This window comes from Streptopelia decaocto (genome assembly GCF_964273445.1).
Source record: "Streptopelia decaocto genome assembly, chromosome: 3".
NCBI lineage: Eukaryota > Metazoa > Chordata > Aves > Columbiformes > Columbidae > Streptopelia > Streptopelia decaocto.
This window is the reverse complement of record NC_138656.1, coordinates 109,469,731-109,487,582: the sequence shown is the minus strand read 5'-3', so window position 1 is coordinate 109,487,582 and position 17,852 is coordinate 109,469,731.

The window sequence follows — 17,852 nt, the reverse complement described above, 5'->3', positions numbered from 1 at the left end:
AAACATGCTACACTGAAGCTTCTCTCCCACTTTCTCCTTTCCTTGGCACCATCCTGCAGCTTCAAGTGGCTCCATCTCTGGATTCCCAGGCCTCCAGAGAGTCATCAGACTGGAAAAGAAAGATCCTCAAGTACTCAAAACATAGCTTCTTCTCACAGGGTACTGACCACAATGCCCACCTCAGATCCTTCCAACCCAAATCAGACCATTGCTACTACAGTATTACTTCCAGCTCTTCAGATTCCTGAAGGGTTATCAGGCATAAAATCCACAGCTACAAACAGCTGTAGCCTGTAATATTCAGAGCTGTGGGAGCTGTCTGCATTGCACTGCCACTGATAAGTCTCAATCATACTATTTGCCCCATTTTCTTTTCTTTTTTTAAAATCATGTTATTTATGGTGTTCGTAGTATGTATTCACCATTTTCCCATAGTTGCATCTTTGCACTTTCATTGTTCAAAAAAAGCAATTGCTTTTACTCATTGCAGTAATTTTAGTTTGCATTTAATAATAATGGTTTGAAGTTATTAAAAAATGTAATTTGTGGTGCACTCCAGGAGACAAGCATCCAGTCTAATGTCCTTAAAATACAGTTTAATTTGCATTCAAGAAAAAACACACCACAATATGAGCTAATGGGTGATAAATAGTTTGAAACTATGCTAATTCTCCAAATTAGGATGTTTACATAGTCTAGGCAATGTCATCTTACCTGCTTTGTCTAAGTGCATGTTCCAGAGCCATCCTGACATTATCCAGATAATTATTAAGGTAATAGTTGTTTATTGCTGTGGTAGTTGTTATTATTATTTTTGTTGTTATTCAGTATGTGTTTTATCAAGGAAGGTAGAGTATGCAGTAATCAAGGAGAAGGTAACATTAATTGGCAGTGACTATTTTAGCAGGTTAACCAAGCCCTGGACACCAACCCGCCACTGTCACCCAGTCATCCGCAGGGTTAAATTGGCTCTCTGGTACTATTTTAGGCACCAAACATCCCCCCTAGATAATGCCTGGGCACAGTTCAGGAAGCACAGGTTAGGGACCATCCCCCTGTCTGTTTTGGAGGAGTGACAAAGCCCCCAATAAGAATGTGAGTCATGCCATGCCAGATGGCCTCAGGGACAAATAACGGTCCTTGGCCTATTTAATTTCCCAGTACAGATGTTGTTCTTCTCTCCATAGTGGACCTGAGACCTCATTTTCATTAAAAATAGAGGAATGAGCTGCTGCAGCCTTAGCACTGTGCACCAATTCATTACAAATCCTTCTGGAACTGCCTGATTAATCCTTTGTTATCCGGACTTTCTGCCGGCACCCTGTCACTGCCTCTCATCCTAATCCTGCGGCACAACCCCATCCCATCAGGTAACACTCAGCTCGACTGCCCAGAAGGGCACCGTGCGGGGTGAGGTGTCTTCAGGAGTGTGCTGTGAGAGTATTCAGTCTGGACTGGAAAGGACATTAAGTAACATGTAATAAATGTATGGACAGACTATTTCCCATCAGGTACAAAAAATATACAGAGAAAGACAGGGCTAAAAGCCTTTGGGTTTTGATGTCCTGCACTCGGAAGTTACAAAATGAAGCAAAGTGATATCTACAACTGTCATATGAAGTCAGCGCTATGTATTCATTAATTGCAAAATAAAATCCCTTCTCTTATCTGGGATGAGTCCCAGTTGATATTTAGGATCAATAATGAAGCTGATGCCAGTTATCCCAAGCTGTATGCACCTTCTTTTTCTATTTGCATCACAGCTTTCCACTTACTTCAAAGTACTAAAGTGTTTTCCTGAAGGGCTCTGCTAGTTTACCAGCTTGCTTTCTCTCTTGCTGGAATTGTCTTAAGATATCAGAGATACAGAGGGTCCCACTGTTAAGGGACAGCCTGGGCTGTGGAGAAGACTTTGATCTTGTGGCCAAAGATTCTTCTGTCTCTCCTCCCAAGAAGGACTTAGTCTTTCACCGTCCTCCCCACTCTTGCCTTTTCTACTAATTTCACTCATGTCTGCATGCCAGTCTTGCCTTTTTTCCTGTTTTCAGTTTTAGACTCCAACCCATGCACGTCATTGCCACAGTTTAACATACATATAAGTGAATTTGCACAAAAGAAGGACCCCACTCTCCCTCTGCAACCCAAACTTGCTCCTTCACTTGTCCTTAACTATGGTTGTCAGTTCTTCTCCCATATCCAAAAACCTATGAATGCTGCTTGTGTTCAGTGAAGAAGTCACCTCCATTTTTTAGCATGGGACAAGAAATGAGTTTTCATTATTTAAAAAAATAATTGCCATATTGACCTAAGATCTCCTAATATTATTCAATTTCAGCCTAACACCCACCATCAAAAATCACAGCCCTTGTTGTGACCATTTAGAAAAAACATAAAGAAGTCAGAATAGTGCTAGTTTCTAGCAAATATCTTTTCTCTTTATAAGCAGAAGCTTGCACTTGTCTGAAGGAACCTAGGGTTTCCATACTACATTTATGTCTCCTGTCCTACCAAAAGACTACCTCATCTACTGGAACAAAGGCTGCATGCTGAGAGGAACACATCTATCTTTGTGATGCATGTTTGGCCCACAGCCTGAAGCCACAGCTCTTTGCTGGAGATAATTCAGTAGGTTTGGTAGAATGACTGTTAAAATTGACTGCTGAGGCTGGAGCCAGCTGCTAAAAGGTGCCTCCAGCAAGCACCATTCCTGGTGATTCCTGTCCTCTCTCATTATCTTCAGAGATTGTTCCTCCCTCTACTGCCACCCACTTGTTCGTGCTTGGGCTCAGAATCCCTGGTTGCACCCTATGGCCCCATCTGCACTTGCAATGTTCTCATCACCTCTAAGTCTTTCATGACTTTGGCCACATGGCCTTTGTGATCCCTTTGGCTTGTCACTGAGTTTGAAGAAGGATGTAGCTAGAGCATGAGGCAGCAGGCACTGGACTCTCTGGAGAGAGGACTTTTCAATGCTTTCCTTTAGGGTAAAGGAAAGCAGGCTAATTAAAACCAGTGAACTCAGGGAGGTGTTAGCTGCTGCCTCACACATTGGGTTTATAGGCTGAATCTTGTTCTCCTTAAGCTTCCAGATTTTTCTCAGTTACTATTTCTCCTGTCACATACTCACTGTTTCTTCTGTCATACACTCACTGCTTGTGCCTGCCCTTTAGAAAAACTTTTCTACAGCCCTACACTTCATCAGTACAATAATTATTTCAGGCTTCTCTGTTAGACATAGCAAGCTAGTGTGAGGCACAGAGAAGTGAAAGGAAGTCTTCTTGATTTCAATAAGCTTTGAATGAGGTACTTTTCCCCGATAAGTCCTATTTTTTCCTTTTCTTCTTTCACTCACTTTGTATTCAATATGCGTGTGAGTGTGTGTGAGTGTGTGTTTGTGATCTCCATCTCCTGGACTTTTAGTGCTGAGAAGGATACAAATTTGGGAGATAAACTCTAAAGACATAATCGATGAAGCATTGAAGCCAATTCTGTATTTTAATCCTGAATAAATTATCCTGGAACACAGCCCACATTTATGATGTGTGAGAGAATAGAAAAATAATGGGATTACTCAGAAGTTTCAGATGATTATAAACATATGGTGCAAGACAGCATAAGAACAAAACATACTGAGGGAAATATCATCAGTAAATGAAAGGTTAATAATGGAAAAAGTAAGTTTGGAACCTCATATGTGGCCTATTATCAAACACTACTGACATGAAAGAATTCCTACAGAACTGTTAAAAGTGGACAGCTAGTAGTTTAATGATTGTAACAAGAAATCTTTAAGGCATTGGAAAGGAAACTATAAGATTATAAAAGAACTCATCACATATTTAAGCCTTCTGTGAAAAATGGTAGTTCTGTGCCTGAGGTTCCGGACTGGGACACAGGTTTTGATTTATTTCCCAGTTCTGCTACAGATTTCCTCTGTGACCTTGGGCCAGTTACTTTGGGAGAAGCATGTTGAAACACCTACATGACTTACGAATCCAGGGCCCTTTTCCAAAAGGGGCATAGCAGCAGATTCACAAAGGGACAAGGATGAGGGAATGCTACCCCCAAAATTACAGTGTGCTGCCCTGTCACTTTCCAGTTGTGAGCACCAGCAGCCCACCGTGCCCCAGGGGACATGGGTGTCTTCAGAACATCCATGGAAAATGAGCAGGAGATAGCATGGAAGGGATCAGCTACTGGCTGACTTCTTGTGCACACTGTGGAGCAGGAAGCCTTGGGAGCTGCTGCCACACAGAGTTTCCAGCTTCTGTTCAACTTCCATTAATGGCTCAACGGTTCAGGTGAGATGCCTGGTTTCCAGGCACTAAGCTGTGCAAGCAGAAGATGCCAAGTGTGACATGCTTACTAGGCTCACCTTGAGAAACACAGGAGCTCCTGGTTCTTGGCATCCTGCATGGGTCAAAAAAGAAAGAACCAGGAACAACTGTATCACTCAAGGGCAAGTATCTTTGTCGTGGGAAACTTTCTGCCTGGTCCACTGCCCACCCAAGACCCTCAGCCACAGAGATCAAACTTACTTCCCCAAGGTCCAAGGGAAGTGGGAAGAAAGAAGGGCCCTCCCCTGCCTCGAGTTCATAAAGCTGAACTGTAGCAAATACAAAGAGCTACCCTTTTCTTGCCTAGATCCTTGGGCTTCAGTATCAGGGTTAGGAATGAAATAAGTTTATTTGCTTGCCAGAGTAGGAATCAGCTTCTTACATAGCAACCGAGCAAGCATGTAAACTTGAAGCACCTAGGTGTTGTTGCCTTCAGATTTCAGACAGCTTTGAAAAATGGACCCTTTTGACTGTTCCCAGCTTGTGAAGTACAGAATAATCTTTGTGTTCCTCACCCTGTGTTAGTCCATGCTGTTCACAGTCTCACAACTCACACACAAAAGAGGAATGCAAGAAGTAATAAACCTGTAACGTAGGTAGGGGAGCCAAGGATGGATATTCACTCTAGCTTTCCATATGCAACAGCAATGATAAAAGGATCTTACAGGCATTTCTTTTCCCCCTTAATATGTAGCATGGTCATAACTCAGAAACTGCTTTGGACAGGATTCACAAACTGCTGTGTCTGTGTAAAGTCAGTTGAAAGTAAATAACATACTTTCCGCTTCAGTCTCTTGGATATCTCCATTTGCCATGGTTTGTTTCATTTTGCATGGAAGTATATCAAGGTTCAGGTATGTGGTACATCATAAAGGTGAAGAATATTAGGTTTCTGAGAATCAAAAATGTCCTAGCAGAGAATCTCCCTTAAAAACATATGTTTTCTTGTCAGTGGTTTTGGCATAAGCAAAAGATCCAGACAAAATACTTGAAAAAAAATAATAAAAGGGTAAAGGTGTATGCTTATCATTCAAAAATGGAATATTTTAGCAATCAGTGTTTGCTGAACGGAGTGGGAAAGTACAAAGGGATTCAGAAACATCAAGGCAAATATTTTCACTTTCACCAAAACATTTTTAACCTGTGAGTCTCCACCTACACCTACTGGCTTCTCCACAAAGCCAAGGAAGTCTGATCTCATTGATAAATGAGCCTGACGCACTAAAGGAGAACTATTATGAGTATTGACTGCTGCAAATTTACATTTCATCAAAGTTGTTTAATTCTTCTGGGTGAGAGTAGGAATAATTTCAGATACACAAGTAGTCTTGGTTAATAGGTTAGGTTCCACATTCAGAAAAGAAAGTTTCTGTCACTGTGACCTTCTATATCTGCTTTTATAATCAATGTGATCAAAGCAGTCTGTGTGTCATGGGACAGGATTCCCTTCTGGAACATTTCCACAGGACTGCAGACAGCTTTTACCAAAACATATTTTAAAAAGCTGCAGGAAATCTGCCTGTAAAAGATACTTTCCCCAAATTTTAAGTCTTGAAAGAATCTTTCTGTTTCCTGTAAGTACATGTCGCTCTTCATTTGATGTATCTGCTTGTAAAGGGGAATCCTTTCAGTGTCAATTTATCACTGGTATTTGTCTGAAATCACTTTGGTCAAAAGTATCTTTTTCTAAATCTGTTTGCTACTGTATTTTTCCATAGAAAACTAGCATTGAGTCATAAGCTTCTAGTTCAAGAGGGTCACTATGATCATCCCATCTGACCTGGAGCATGAGACGCACCACAATTTCAGTGACACCTGTAAAAAGCTTGTTGCTTCTGGTTGACATGTTTGTCCTTCAGAGGGACAGATTTCCTGGGGATTAGACTGCCCCTATAAGAACTACAAATGCCATGGAAACAGCTGAGTGGTTGTGGTGGCTCTTCCTGAATGTTCTGGCTGTGTTCCATTTGGGTCCTGCATGCTTATTCCTGGAAGCACTGCTAGTCCCTGTTCATTTTCCATTTATGCTTTATTAAAATTTTGCTGTGCGTAAACTACCCAGCAGCACCATAGGAAGAGCAAAGATATTAAAAACACTGTTTTGTGTCAGTTTTTTATGGTGTAACCAAGAACTGGTGTCACCTAAGCATCATGCTGTGGTGAGATACACTAATGTGTTTCCAGGGAACTGAGATGTGGTGACACCACAAAGAGTGTGAAGAACCACAGCTTCCCTGCCTGTGGACTGGCCACCTCTTTACACAGCTCAGTGAAACTCCTTCTCTTTCTTCTGTCATTGGCAGTACATTGCTATTCCCTCACTCCTGCAGTTTGGATGTAAATGCTGGTCCTTCAAGACAGAGCTCTGCAGAGTTTTGCTCCATGCTTCACTGAAGCATAAAATATGGTGTACATTTACTCCAGTGCTGTTTTTTTCCAGCCACATAGTTCTATACCCTTCTCAGTGCAGAGTCCCATGTCTATGAGAACTCTGAAGAGGGTTTTCCAGCCTGAAGAATTTTGTGTCCAAAACTTGCATACCAGAATGTGTTTGTTCCAAACAGGGTTCAGAGTAATTGGCCCCATCAACCAATTCACAGGCTGTTGAGCAGTCCCACCAGTGCTTCAGAAGCTCACTGTTCTGAGATGCAGAGCCTTTTCCTTCAATGTCCTCCATTATCCCCCTTTTTTTTTTCCTGTTAAATACACCAAAGAAAGACCATTGTTGCAGGTTTTGTTTCCTTTATACCTAATCATTCTAAATCCAAAGTCTGAGTTGATAAATATGGAAAATATGTTTCAAATTTGACCTGATGGACAACAATGCCTAAGGATTTTTCAGCACTCCTTAGTAAGAAGTTCTTACTGCAGTATTATTTTCTGTCTGTGAGAGATATAAATCACATCTATTTTAGCCTCTATTTCTATTTTTTTTTTAATTCAAGAGGACTAAGGAGTTTTCCTTTCTCTCAAATTTGAATACCTAATTCTGTTCATAGATTCATTTGTTCCATAGTCTGTGAAGTACCATAATAAGGGTATATATTGTAGGTTCTTCTTCAAAAATAAGGTAGAATCATTTTTAAATGGCTGAACTGTGATTGACCTGCATGTCTAAATGATTGACAGAAACATTCATCTTATTCTATTTGCAAATGAAGGCTCAGACCCTGTTGTAAAGATATGCCTTGTTTTAGGACAAGCTATCAGCCTTAATTCAGATATAACCAAATTATATATTATAACAGTGTTTATCAGGTCAAATTTCCTGATGTCTTGTCAAATTAAAATTTAATTAATGAAATAATAAGATTTTCACTTGTTTGGTTTTTGTTTGTTTGTTTGTCCAGTTCTGTAACTGTGAAAGTGGTGGTATAGATTTCAGTTAATATGAGTAGAAGCCAATTAGGTAAAAAAGGATATAAGATTTTAAGATGTGCATTACTGTCTTTCTAGAAAATAGGTCATCTGAAAAGCTTTCAGAGCTAATTGTTCCTGAAAGTGGAATGGCTATTACTTACTGCCACAGGGTCCTCTCATCTTCCTGAGACACTGTATGAGTCTGTTTTCTTTAAAAACTGAGCACTTCTGTCCCTTGGTTTTGATGTGCTCGGTACTTAAAGAATAAAGTAGTAAAGACAACAACACAAATTGGGTTATCTGTGACTAATATTTGAATCCAGAGCCCTGGAATTCCTTGTGCAAGATTTGAGCTGTTGCACAACAGGCTGACTACAGACATTGCATCTCTGTACTTTCTCAGACCTATTCTGTAAAGGTTAGTGTATGTAGGAAAGGTATTAACAGCTTTTCATTGCAGTTTCACCTAATAAGTCTTGTTCAACACTGATTGTAGAATCAGAGAACATTAATAAAGGGATAAGATTGAAATACATGGGTAAGTGTGAAACCCAGCAAACACTGAAGAGAAAGACATTAACAGAGAGCTATATTTACCTTATAGAATATACCTTGTGTTTTCCCAAATTTTCACAGTTCTCTTGAGATACCTAACAGATATCTGGTTCAAAACTTCCTTTTAGAGCAAACAGCTTCCTATTTGTATTTGCCTTATTTTGTGTATGTGACAGGCAATAGAGCCCAAGTAGTGGACTTGATGATCCTAAAGGTCTTTTCCAACCAAAACGATACTATGATTCTGTAATATTAGGAATTTACCAAACCATTCCTCCTAAATGGTATCATTAAGTTACCAATTTCTTCCATGGAGACAGGTTTTCTTTAAAGCCAGGAGAGTGAGAGCCTGTATTCATAAGAGTAAGATAAAGTGTTCTCTTAACTGCTTTTGGGCAACAGAAGTAAACAGCAAAAACCCAACTGTCTGCAGCTGATCAGAAGGCTAAAAATGCACCAATTTGTACTGAGGCATCCTATCACTGACTGGAGATGACCCATGCTTTACAACTTTGGAGATGATGTATCAAATAAAGGGAAGTCCACAGGAATTAGTGTTATGCCTCCCTAAAGTGGTCTTGAAAAATCTCTTAGGAACTCAGCTGTCTCTGATATATTTAGGTCCATCACAAAGACTTCTGTGGTCATTACTGGGCCTGTGTGTGAAAGGAAAAGATCACAACATGGGATTGTTCTAAACGCTTTTCTCTGCCTGGTTCATGCATCCAGGTGAGTGTGGGACATCACGTCAAGAAAAGTTTTTACAAGTGATGTCCTAAAAAATATCAATGGAGTACCTGATCCGTTCATTCTCAAGGTACTGAAACACATTAAGCTTATGCTTTGTATGTTCACCAAAAAGAGTTAAATCCTGTTCTCTACTGTACACAACAGATCTAGTGAAACGTTTTTGTACAACAGTTACCTAAAACCAGAGAAAGCATAAGTGTCTCATGTGTATGAACAATCATTTTGCAAATAGGAACTACATTCAATAGTGGATATATAGCTCATCTGGACAATAAAGACTATGGGAAATACTGTATCCAGTGCCCACTCCTCCTCACCTCTTTGTAACCTGTCCCCCTTGGTTCCTGTTTTTTGTTTAGGTAATATGCATTTTGGATTTCTACAATGGGATTCTAACTGCTAAATGAGCTTCAAGAAATCTTCATTGGCAAAACATCCAAAGAAAAATACGGTGAAGTGATTAATCTTGTGGGCTTTACATGCCCCCTGGTGGAAAACCCTCAGTGTAGCTGTAAGGATTTAATGCAAAACTACCTCTTGTAAACAGATGTGTCTTTCATGAAACATATCTGAGTCTCGTTCTCATTTGAGGCACTGCATTATTATCGGTGTGTAGCCCATGAATAAGAACACACAAGATCCCAAGTTACAAACGAGCACCTGGACTCATTTAAGTGCTGCTAGCATGATGTACATTTGCTCATACGGTATAAATTGCTGGCCTAAAATTTTTTTGCAGGCAAATGATGCCAAGCTCTTAATATATATAAAATGAACTCTAGTAACTTAAGCAAAATAATCACAATTTTCCCCACAGTCTTTCCAGGATTTCAATCTGGAGGGTTTCGAAGGATACACAATACCTTGTTACAAACCATATAATGTTTTAAAAAGTATCCAACTGACAACCTTGGCTAACATCGTATCTTCTATCTAGATTACTTCAATATGTCATGTCCATATCACACCACTCTGTCCATGGTCCCAATGCCAAGGATTTCTGTCTTGTCCAACCTTTCCATCTGGAAGTAATGAACTTAATATTCTGGCTCTACCCCCATTAAAGCTGTGTCACAAAAAAGTAGCAGTCTTACGAACTGTTGTATACCCTGAAGACAAATTTGAGATCCACATAGGCTCTCGAAGTTCTACTCAGATTCATTTAAAGACAAATTTCCCACTCTACTCCCATAAGACCCACAGCATACCACAAGACTGTAAGAGTGGTTAGACAACCATTTATGCTTAAATCCTGTCCTAGGCATGTCAAAGGACTGTGTGTGCTTAACAGATAATGAAGGGCTAGGACACTCCTTTGGGGCAAAACACATTGTGTTATAAGATTTGCTCTTAAGATGACTGTTCTTTTCATTGCGATTCCTCTGAAAGGCTAAAGCAAAGGAAACAAAAGTTCTTTGTTTTCAGGTCTTTTCTCATCTTGAATAAAGCGAACAAAACCTCTCCAGCTCATTATATGTATGGAGAAAACAATGAGGCAGGTGTCACACATCAGCTTGAGCTTTAGCTCTGGCTCCTCATACCTCAGCCCAGCCTGGTGACTGGGACATCAGCACTGCTCCCGCTGCTGCTGTGTGGAGGTATCAAGACCTCTTCCGGGAAGGGTCCGCTTTAAATCTCTTTTCATTTTCTTTTATCAGAAGGTGAGAAGGGTAGGACATCAGCAAAGGTTTTGTAACTGGTGTCCTAAGAAATATCAAGAACTATGGTACCTCTGACCATGAGTTGTTTTCGTGTTCTCACAAACCATTTTTGTCTCATTTACTAATGCTATCAGCAGTTTGCAAAAACTGGAATCTTAAACCAAAATGTGACAACATTCCTCGAACACCACACCCGAGTTCCATAATTACAGAGGGAAATTTATCTCACCTACCTTAGGCACCTGTTTTAGGATGGGGTGAATCTTCCAGTGGAAATGTCTTTCTCCCCACTTCAACTACACACAAAGATAGCCCTGGAATAATATTTAAATAACTAAAATAATCCCATTTTTGATGCCAAGGCCAAAACCAGAACTCATTGAGTCAGCATTTTCTAATTGCTTCACTATTTTAGTTGCATCTAAATTGAACTCTTTAGCATTTAGTTGAAACTTTTTTTTTATGCCTCTCAAAATAGAAACCAATTTTAACAATAGTAGCTTCATATTCACTAGTAAGGTGCACAGGTAGAGCTGAATTATTCATATGTTCTTAGAATCACTACTGTGTTATTGCTGGCCAGAAAAAAAAGATGAAGAACTGGAAAATGCAGTTGTTCTGAAACCAAAATACTTTGCAAAGCCCTGTCAGATTTGCTGAAATTAAATTTTGGCAGATAGAGATACTCTGACATTGCCAAAATGTCCTGTTTTATAATTTTGGAAGCTGGTATCTAATATTTCCTTTCAAAATAGTTTTTCATGTTTAATGTTCTTATGATGTGTTTCATTTTGTGTTCTCAATACAATTAAACAGTCAACCATAATCAAATATTTCTCTCTGAGATATTTCAGTTGATATGAGACATTTTTCCTAAAACTTTCTCTTCCATATAATTTCAAAATTTTCAGAAGTTGTGCCTAATTGGCCTAAGGCCAAATCTGAAAATCTTCAGCAAATTTATTTTCTACATAGATATGATTTATTGTTGATATTCCACCAAGAGTGTGTCAGTCATAAACCTCTTAAAAAGCTGAAAGGAAAAGAGATTCACTGTTCCTCAGAGAGGACTTCATGCTTACTGGGCCAGGACTTAAAGTCTGTTTCCACAACTGCAAGAATACCCTGTACCAAAACACTTTTCTTCAAGTGAAGCCGAGGAGAAATTGGTGGTATTTTTTATGTTACCTTGCAAAATTTAAAGTTATTATAGGACATAAAAAGAAATATTATCATCCCTGAAAATACAGCTGTGTTAGTTTAAAACATTAAAATGCCTGACTGGTTGAAGTTCATGGTTGCTCTCATTTGCTTCTGTGAAGGGCATGTTCAAGAAACCTGAAAGGAACTATTTCGACATAGCTATAGATTCAGAGGCATCAGGTTTGATATGTTTATTTATTAGCATCAGTCTGTGTAACAGTGTCTTCAAATACAAATTTACTGTAAGGAGCCAGATCCCTCAGACTATTGAGTTCATTTTGTGCTGCTTCATAGCTCACTTCATAGCAGTGGAAAATGATGTGTACCATCTGGAGGGTCCTCCTGAATATTTCCTCTGAGAAGATGGACTCTCTGGTTGTTTAAAGCCAGCAGAGATGTCTTCACTATCTGTGACACCTCTGCTGTACTGCCTGGCACGAGGGAAAGGGGTGTATTTACAGAGAAGAGAATGTGGAGAAAAAAGCCTGTTTGCTGCCTAATTTTCCCAGAGCCCATGAGTTCAATTCACTGGCAATATTTTAAAGCATTTCTCAACAGTGTTTTGCTCAAATGCTGGCAGTGCTGTAGAGCTGACCACACTTTCAGCCACTGTCTCCCCTGCTTTCCTCACTAGCAAGCTAGAGCTCAGCCCAGAATTGCTCCCAACACTTTGACATCTTTGCTTTTTGCTGCTCTCCAGGTCACCACTTAGGGTCTCCTCCCAGGTGTGGGTTGACACAGGTGATTGGCTTCTATACCGAGATGTCACCCTGACTACAGCTGTACGCTGCAGGGACACAGGCACCTCCCTGTGAGGTCCTCTGGCAGGCTGAGCTTAGTCTGGCAGGCTGAGCTTAGTGTGGCAGGCTCCTATTGCTACAGAAGCTCCCAATGTATACACAGCTCCTTGCCTTTGACAGCTATTTAAGTTTTCCTTTATTCAAATCACACCAGAATCTACCAGATCAGAAAAGCCCAAGAACTTTAACAACCAAACAATCCTTCCCTCCACCTGCAACACTCATACTCACATGCAAATTAACAATGTTATTTTTTGTTTGCTTGTTTGATTTTGTTTGGGTTTTTTTTTGTTTTGTTTTGGTTTGTTTTTAAAAAAGTAAATTTCAGCTTTTATTCAATGTCATAATAACCTGGTCATACACTGAAACTCCGTCATAGAAGCAAAGAGTAAAACTACTCTCTCTTTCCAACAGGGTTTATAGTGCTAGTATAAAGAAAGAAATATGTGAGTGACACAGCTGGGAAGAATAAAGAAATAATGAGTCAGCCTTAATTTTTATGAAATTCACTGTCATCCCTAAAATCTGAACTAAATTAATCCTGCTTCATTTGGCCTTCCTACCTGTATGTGTGTCTTTGCTGGAGTTCAGTTTTGACAATGTTCATGCTCAGCTATTTTATAATAGACAGTAAATTAAATGACCTTGAGCATAAATGTGTCTAGGATTAAAATTATTTCTTGTAGTGATTTGAACTATTTTGAAGGTGACTTGAGAGTTAGGATGAGTGTCATGCCAAACCAGTTGAAGAGCAAGCAGCTACCTGTTAGTGTTCTTCTGATACCCAGTTATTTGTCCACAGGTCATACAAATTCATATTGTTAAGCAGGTTAATTTTATGTACTACTGTTGAAATCTGAATACAACTGCTTTTCAAGTTTCATCTAATTTTTCAAGACTGTCTTTCAGAGGAAATGGAACCTAATGTGATTTAACTGTTGGGGGAAGTAGAGGGGGGTTAAATTCAGTCAATTTATGTTCATTATAAACAAATCCAAATTCCTAGCTAGTATGGTATGACTAACATATGTCACATGCTACAGCATGTCTGGTGTACCCTTTAACATTTTAACAGTCCATCAGACATTAATGTGACTTAAACATCAAAAACAGGTTCATTTTGCCATTAATATCCTGAAACAAGAACATCTAATATACACATCCTGAGATTTAATCTGTAAACATAACCAAAAATGTCTGGATGAAGGGGGCTTGTTTATATTTCAGTAGTGCTACTTCCATGAAGCATGTGTCTGCTATCTTTAGCATGCAACTCTAGCATCCTACCATTGAGAGAACCCTAATGTCTTTGATACTGTTAGGGAGACTTATAAGTCTTCTGCTGACACACCAGTCCCTTTGTAGATCCCTTAAAGTTAAAGCTACTGATAAACATAACGTCTTATAAAGAGGGGAAGAATTTTAAAACCACTTCAAACATGCTCAAGATTTCCCTATTCATTTTTCCATGGTGTGAAAGCAGGTTCTGAAGTGAGCTGGAATTAAGAGGATGTGCTTCTCTTTACCGATATAATGATTTGTTTAACAAACAAGAAGGGAAAAGGAAAAATGTGAAGATACATGCAGAAGGCTAAAATAAGAATATCTGAGGAAAACTTAAGAAAATGCAAATGAACTTTCAGTCCAGTCAAATCCCTTTGTTTATTTTTCAGTCATTATTCAAGTACTTGGTTCTTGCATCGAGGAATGCTCAAGGAAGTACATTTCTTAGGAATTAGTGTAGGACAAAGCATATATGAATTAATAATCTCCAAACACACTGTATCTATGAACTCTGTTAGGAGTGAGTGAAGCCACTACAGTCAGGAAGACCATGAGTCAAAAAAGAAGAAAAAAAAGAGAATAGTTATATCCTTCAATAGCTGCAAGATTGTTTAATCCAGCTCTTACATAGATAGAACTACAGGGTAATTGCTATAGAGTGAAATGGATCAGCAACTATAGCCTTGGAAAATCAGCCAGATACATTCAAGGTCGGAAATACAGATGAATACTTCAATGAAGTCAAGTCTTAAATCAATCATTACACTGGTGGAATTTGTCAACGGCATGAGTTTTCAAAGAAAAATGCAGATTCATCTGATCTTTTTACATCAATGCACGTGTTTCCATTAAATTTTCATCAGGATAGTTTTGCAAACTGAGGCTGGAATTTTTTGTCTTAACCAGGCAAAGAGAATCCCTTCTCAAAATAGCTAATAGCATAGGAAACTCCTTTGGCATGAAAGGAGAAGAGCAAGGACTTCACTATGGTCTCCTGAGCAATCTTATTTCAGTATGTGAAACAGGGCCAGGGCAAACCTGAGCATGGGCAGATGATTGTCAGCACGGTTAAATTGTTAGCATGGTCCTTGGCAATAGTTTGGCCTGGGCTAACTACCTCTCTCCCAAAAATGTCCCAGCACAGCTGAGGGGATAGTTTGAGCCAGTATAGATGCAGTCAGCACATTTTGGGGGGTAAAAGCAATTAACTGTGACAACACAAGCCATGCAAGCTGGCCTCAGAGCAGACAGCAGTCCCTGGGCAATTTCATTTACTAGTACAGCTGCAATACAGTAGTCCCTGTGAGCACATGGGGGAGTTATAAGATACTAGGGGAAAATACTTTTTCACATGCATTTTTACTGCAATTTTTGCTGAAAAGGTCTCAGCATTGTCCCAGTGCAGACTGAAAATGATTTCTGAAACCATGACTTTTTTGCAAACTAAAATTCTTGTTTTCTAGCCAGCTCTAGTACCAATCTGATAATATTGACATAGAAACTAACAGAATTTATATTAGTGAAACCCTTAGTGTGGGTACAGTTATGCAGATAAAAGAATAGTCAATGCGTATTTCTCCTCCTTCAACATTAGGGGTTCACTAAAATTTCCATGTCAGGTTTTTTCATGTCCTTCTTTTTCAACAAATGTATCATGAAAAAACCCACACACAGGAACAGAGAGGGAACAAGATATGGATGAACAAAGGCAGCGTGTCTAAACGTCTGTGTATTGTGCACATATACAACATTCAAGACATAGAAACATATGTGTTTCTCTGTTGAGGTTCTAGTGGTTGATAAAACTTTGCTCCTAAGGAACACACTGATAATTTTTTATAGGGGTTATTAGTTTACTCATCCATACCATGGAAGGTGTGCATATAGCATTGAAACATATGCATTCACCTTTCTATGTGTAGATGTCTGAGTTTGCCAACTGAGGACACTAGTCTTCCGGAATCAGGTAGATGTTGGAAAATCCCAGATCTACTTCTGTCTGTGTTCTGTAAGAGCAGCTTAGAAAATGGTCATGCATTCACATGTCTACACTTAGAACTTCAAAAAGTTAGATGGGATTTCCCATATAATGTCATGTTTCCAAACTAGAACAATTGCATTTCCAGTAAAGATCAGAGGATGCATTTTTTGAGGTTTTCAGTCTTCTTTGCATAGGAAGATTTCCTTTTTCGAAGATAAATCCTGGAAAAAAGAGAACTACAGTGCTGAGAGGTAGAGGGGAGCGCTCTGAAGAAGAAGCAACAAGTTAGAAGGATGTAGATATATACTTAGCTAAGATAACATGATGTTCTTATCTAGGAACAATGCTAAAACCTGAAGTGTGCCACTGAATATACCTGAGTTTGTGCAATAAGTGAAGTTTATCTCCATATAAGCATAGACTATGAGACCTTTCTGAATCAGTGTATTCAGCCCTTTGCATTATCACCGTTTCACCTTAAAATTAAGTTTCTTGCAGCCTGACTCTTCTGAGTACCCACAAAATATTCTTATGGTTACTGACTTCATTTGCAGTGCTCTGTAACTATTGCACGTTTTGTGTGGTATAGATAGATGTTCTTAATTTTCAGTTTCTGGAAAGAACTTGTTCTGCTTTAGCTTCCATTAAGAAGCAATGGCTGTCCTCCTCATCATATGAGAGGAAATAAAAAATGTGAGTCATGAAGCAACCAGCATTCATTATTTTCTTGCTGTCTTGCACTTTTAAAGCTAATTGCATAATACCTGAGAAATTGACTAATATGACTGAACACTTGCACCTAAAAATGTATGCAATCGCAGATAGTTCCAACAGGCTAGTGTCTCTCTTCTATTAAGATCAAAAATTAATCACCGTGACTTTGTGTTAACATTTAATTTCTGAACAAATGTCCATGCAGAAATCAGGTCCTCCATGGGGATTAGGTATTGTGAACCATTTTCTTTCCTTTCATTTTAGATTATTCGTGTTCCGCCTTACAGCCAAAATGAAACCTAGTTTTTCTGCTTTGACCACATCTCAATGTGGATAATACGAAGCACTAAGAGCTTTCCATTGCTGTGGTATATGCTGTTAATTGCTAACATATTCTGCCACATCATTTTTCACAGTATTGGAACTTTTTAACTATACCACAACTCAACAAATATTAACAGGACCAGACATGTCTTGGAAGATGGTACTGCTAGTATTTCCTTCCTCCTTTGGTTCCCACTGAGCAGATGTAAATCACTTCAGGACTGCATTTCAGTTCTGAAACCTGTTTCAGTTTTGCTCAAACCTAATTGGAGGTCGCGTGGAGTTTTCCTTCTTTCTCAAAAGCAACAAAAAAAGGCAGTCTTTGAGCTTTAATTGCCAAGAAGCTCTCCCCCACAGAATCCACTTAGGCAGATATATTGTAGGAAATCCATGAAAAAACACAGCCCCCAGTTTTTACTGAGCAACTAGACAAAATTGTAACTGGCAAATACTTAGCCTCTCAAGACCCTGACCACATGTCCTGCTCATGTTCCTCTTGGCAGTTTCCCTTTCAAGCTCTATTCAGGACCTGGGCTGTCCTGGGTGATGCATTCTGCACTGAGTCTTCATAGTAGGGCATGATCCTCAGTAGGACCCTTGAGTACTCCTAAGATTTGAACAAATGATTAATAAAGAGCAGATCCCAAGCTGCAAATTGCATTTCATTCACACCATTCAGATCTTGCTCCCCCAAAAAGAGCTTGTCTACATTCATTTGGTGCAAAATGAGGGATGGACTCAGGTTTCATGAGCCTTAAACCCGAGTTTTCTTCCTCCATTGGGGAATCTAAGTTTTCTTTTGAACAGAAATTTAAATTAAATAAAAAATACATTGCTGCTTTCACAGCCTTCTTGGCTGGGAGCCAGGGACTCCTCTCTGTAA